Genomic DNA, 5,415 nt, shown 5'->3' with positions numbered 1-5,415 from the left:
TATGACAAGTGTCAGTATCTAACGGAGCAGCCAACCAGCTAATGGTTCTGGGGGGCGGCTATTTCTAGCCTCGGAGCATCCCAACATGATTTGACATTAATGCCCTTAAATAATATGACCATTGGTGTGGATAAGATCGGTGATGTGGCGCGAATTGCGGCAACGGTCGGGACCCTCAACTGTGAGAGTCCTCATGTCTCTCATATTTCTCACTTGAGGCTTTTGGTAGGATTAGGCTTGGGTTGAGAATCATGAGGAAATTCATTCTGAAGTGTTACTTCGACCCCCTTTAACAGTACGGTGTTCCTATGACTCAAGAGTAAAGAAAATAAAACAGAAAGAATAAATTTTCATGCTTGAAAGTCTTCAGATTGATTTTATTCACGACACACCAAATTCCTCATCTTCAATATCTTCATGAGGAATATCAATTTCATCGCAGTTTCTTCGCGATTCAATTCTTCAACAGAAGACTAATTTCTTCAGCTGAAGATATACATTTTAGGGGTCGATATTCATCGAATATTTCAAACTCCTCAGCGACTTAGAGATCGTGTGTACACTCATGAACACATTATATACTTAACCTATAAGTCTTTAAACCACCAAAATCACTAAGGGACACTAGATGCACTTACAAACACGTTGGTTAAGTCTTCGACGGTGGCTACCAAGCAAGGGCGGATCCAGCGTGGGGTCTGATACGTCTCCAACGTATCTATAATTTTTGATTGTTCCATGCTATTATATTATCAACTTGGGATGTCTTATATGCCATTTTATATCATTTTTTGGGACTAACCTATTAACTCAGTGCCTAGTGCCAGTTTCTGTTTTTCCGTGTTTTTGACCTTTTTCAGAAAAGAATATTAAACAAAGTCCAAACGGAATAAAACCTGCGGGATGATTTTTTCCATAACAGAAGATACCCAAAGGACTTGAGAACCAAGGAAGGAGGTCTCGTGGAGGTCACGAGCCCCATAGGCGCGCCCCAGGGGGGTGCCTAGCAGGCTCGTGGGCCCCCCTTGCCTCCTTTGCCCTACCCCTTTCGCCTATAAATTCCCAAAAATCCCAAAACCAACAGGGAGAACCACGAAAATACTTTTCCACCGCCACAAGCTTCTGTCTCCGCGAGATCCCATCTAGGGACCGTTCTGGTGCCCTGCTAGAGGGGGATTCGGACATGGAGGGCTTCTTCATCAACACCATTGCCTCTCCGATGATGCGTGAGTAGTTCACCACAGACATTCGGGTCCATAGCTAGTAGCTAGATGGCTTATTCTCTCTCTTGGATCTTCAATACAAAGTTCTCCATGATCTTCATGGAGATCTATCGGATGTAACTTTCTTTTGCGGCGTGTTTGTCGAGATCCGATGAATTGTGGATTCGTGATCAGATTATCTATGAATATTATTTGAGTCTCCTCTGATTTCTTATATGCATGATTTCGTATCCTTGTAATTCTCTTCGAGTTATGGGTTTCGTTTGGCCAACTTGATCTATAATTATTGCAATGGGAGAAGTCCTTGGTTTTGGGTTCATATCGTGCGGTCCTCACCTAGTGACAAAAGGGGTAGTGAGGCACGCATCGTGTCGTTGCCATCAAGGGTAAAGGGATGGGGTTTATATCATATTGCATGAGTTTGTCCCTCTACATCATGCCATCTTGCTTAAGGCGTTACTTTGTTTGTTATGAACTTAATACACTAGATGCATGCTGGATAGCGGTCGATGTGTGGAGTAATAGTAGTAGATGCATAAAGTATCGGTCTACTTGTCTCGGACGTGATGCCTATATGTATTATCATTGCCTTAGATATCGTCATGACTTTGCGCGATTCTATCAATTGCTCGACAGTAATTCATTCACCCTCCGTAATACTTGCTATCATGAGAGAAGCCTCTGGTGAACACTATGGCCCCCGGGTCTATTTTACACATTATATATTCAAATCTACATACAAAAACACCAAAAATACCTTGTTGCACTTTTATTTATATTTATCTTTCATCACTATGAGTTCTCGCCTTGCAAGTAATCGTAAAGGCATTGACAACCCCTTTATCGCGTTGAGTGCAAGTTTGTTTGTTTTTGCGCGGGTTCATTGGTGCCTCATCTTGATACTCCTAGTGGATTGATACCTTGGTACTCAAACTGAAGAAATACTTATCTCTACTTTGCTGCATCACCCTTTCCTCTTCAAGGGAAAAACCAACGCAAGCTCAAGAAGAAGCAAGAAGAATTTCTGGCGCCGTTGCCGGGGAGAATTCAAGTGAAGCTTATCTACCAAGTACCTATCGCAAACTCATCTCTTGCATTTACATTATTTGCCATTTGTCTCTCCTTTTCCTCTCCCCCACTTCTAAAACAAAATTTACAAAAATATTTGCCTTTCTTTATTTGCCTTTTTTGTTCGCCCTTTCTTTGGCTTGCTTTCTGTTTGCTTGTGTTAGCATGTGCCTTTTATTTGCTTGCATATTCCCTTGCTAAAAATCTATTGATATGTATCCTCATCCACTTGCTAATCTTTTCAAAAGACCAAATTATGATGAACAATTTGCTAGTGAGTTGAGTGCACTTGACTATCTCTATGGAGTTTTGTTTGAAAATCATGAATCTGGAAATTTTGATGAAGTGTTGAAAGAAGAAAATTATAAAGTGGTTCATGATATCTGCTTGAATGAAAAACATGATTTCCATGTTGTTAGTATGGATTCTCTGAATATTTATGATGCTAATGATATGCAAGACCACAAGCTTGGGGATGTTATGCTTGATGAAGATGATATTTTTTGTTTCCCAAGTTTTGGTGATGACCCTTATGCTATAATTGATCATGAAAGGAATGCTTTGTGTGATACTTATATTGTAATATTCCTTCATGATGTTACTGAAAATTGCTATGAGAGAGGAACATATGCTTTTACATATTGCAATAATATCAAGCTTCCTCTCTATGTGTTCAACGTTTTGAAGTTATGCTTATTTTGCCTTCCTATGCTTGTTAATTCTTGTTCCCATAAATTGTTTGCCCACAAAATCCCTATGCATAGGAAGTGGGTTAGACTTAAACATGTTTTTGCCATTCATGATGCTCTTTTGCATATCTCAACTACTACTTTTTATGTGAGCACCATTGAAATCGTTAAGCCTAGGTAGGGGCGTTAAACGATAGCGCTTGTTGGTAAGCAACCCAACGAATAAATTTATTTTTGCTTTTCACTTCCTGTTTTGTTGAGTCCACACCATCATGATTCTGTTATGATTGTCTTTTTATGTTTTAATTTAGTGTTTGTGCCAAGTAGAACCTTTATGATTAGTTTTGGTGATAGTTGTTTAATCATGCTGAAAAAGACAGAAACTATGTGCTCACGAAATTATTTTTAATTCCTATCCAGAAAAAGCTTTTGAGTTGATTCTTTTTGCTGCTGATTGATATGCACATTTTCCTAATTTTCATAATTTGTCAGAATTTTTGGGATAGCAGAGGTATACGAAATATACAGATTGCTACATACTTTTCTGTTTTTGACAGATTGTGTTTTTGTTGTGTTGGTTACTTATTTTGATGAAACTATGGTTAGTATCGGGGGTACGAGCCGTGGAGAAGTGAGAATACAGTAATATAACATCAATCTAAATTGAAATTAAGTTTACTACAGTACCTAAAAAGTTGGTGGTTTGTTTTCCTATGCTAATGATATCATGAGTTTCTGTTTAAGTTTTGTGCTGTGAAGTTTTCAAGTTTTGGGTGATGTTCTTATGGACAATGGAATAAAGAGTGGAAAGAGCCTAAGCTTGGGGATACCCAAGACATCCCAAGCAAAATTCAAGGACACCAAAAAGCCTAAGCTTGGGGATACCCAAGACATCCCAAGCGAAATTCAAGGACACCAAAAAGCCTAAGCTTGGGGATGCCCCGGGAAGGCATCCCCTCTTTCGTCTTCAATCCATCGGTAATGTTACTTGGAGCTATATTTTTATTTACCACATGATATGTGTTTTGCTTGGTGCGTCGTGTATTATAGGATTATTTGCTTTTTGTTTTATCACAATCATCCTTGCTGCACACCTTTTTGAGAGGGACATGCACTCATCGTGAATTTGTTAGAATACTCAATGAGCTTCACTTATATCTTTTGAGCTAGGCAATTTAGCTCCCATGAGCTTCACTTATATCTTTTGAGCTAGATAATTTAGATCCCATGAGCTTCACTTATATCTTTTGAGCTAGATAATTTTGCTCCAGTGCTTCACTTAAATCTTTTTAGAGCACGGCGGTGTCATATTTTGTAGAAATAAAAACTCTCGATCTTCACTTATATCATTTTCAGAGTACTCTCTCTAAGTAACTTGGTAATTGGCTTGTGTTATGAAATTAGTCCTAAATATGATAGGCATCCAAAGAGGATATAATAAAAACTTTCATATTCAAGTGCATTGATTAGTAAGAGAAGTTTGATTCCTCACAATTAGTTTTGAGATATGGATATGGTAATATTAGAGTTATGTTAGTAGGGTGTTTTGAATCTAGAAATACTTGTGTTGAGGTTAGTGATTCCCGTAGCAAGCACGTATGCTGAACCGCTATGTTAGGAAGTCGGAGCATAATTGATTTATTGATTGTCATCCTTTGTGTGGCGGTCGGGATCACGCGATGGTTAACACCTACCAACCCTTCCCCTAGGAGTATGCGTTTAGCACTTTGTTTCGATTACTAATAAAACTTTCGCAATAAGTATATGAGTTCTTCATGACTAATGTGAGTCCATGGTATAGATGCACTCTCACCTTCCACCATTGCTAGCCTCTCTAGTGTCGTGCAACTTTCGCCGGTGCACAAACCCACCATATACCTTCCTCAAAACAGCCACCATACCTACCTATTATGGCATTTTGATAGCCATTCCGAGATATATTTCCATGCAACTTCCACCATTCCGTCTCATGACATGTGCCATCACTTTCATTTTGCCATTGCATGATCGTAAGATAGCTAGAGAGATGTTTCAAAGTCATACGCTAAGCTAGATCGTTGCACATCCCGGTACACTGTCGGAGGCATTTCATATAGAGTCATTATTGTTCTGAGTATTGAGTCTAAGTAAATAAAAGTGTGATGATCATCATTATTAGAGCATTGTCCCATGTGGGAAAAAATAGGCCAAAGATGCCCACCCAAAAAAATGAAATGAAAAAAAATGCCAAAGAGCCCGAACAAAAAAATGATGAGAGAAAAAGAGAGAAGGGACAATGCTACTATCTTTTTCCACACTTGTGCTTCAAAATAGCACCGTGTTCTTCATGATAGAGAGTCTCTTGTTTTTTCACATTCATATACTAGTGGGAATTTTCATTATATAACTTGGCTTGTATATTCCAATGATGGGCTTCCTCAAAATTGCCCTAGGTC

The sequence above is a fragment of the Hordeum vulgare genome, chromosome 6H (assembly GCF_904849725.1).
Source record: "Hordeum vulgare subsp. vulgare chromosome 6H, MorexV3_pseudomolecules_assembly, whole genome shotgun sequence".
Lineage (NCBI taxonomy): Eukaryota > Viridiplantae > Streptophyta > Magnoliopsida > Poales > Poaceae > Hordeum > Hordeum vulgare.
This window is presented reverse-complemented; position numbering follows the sequence as displayed.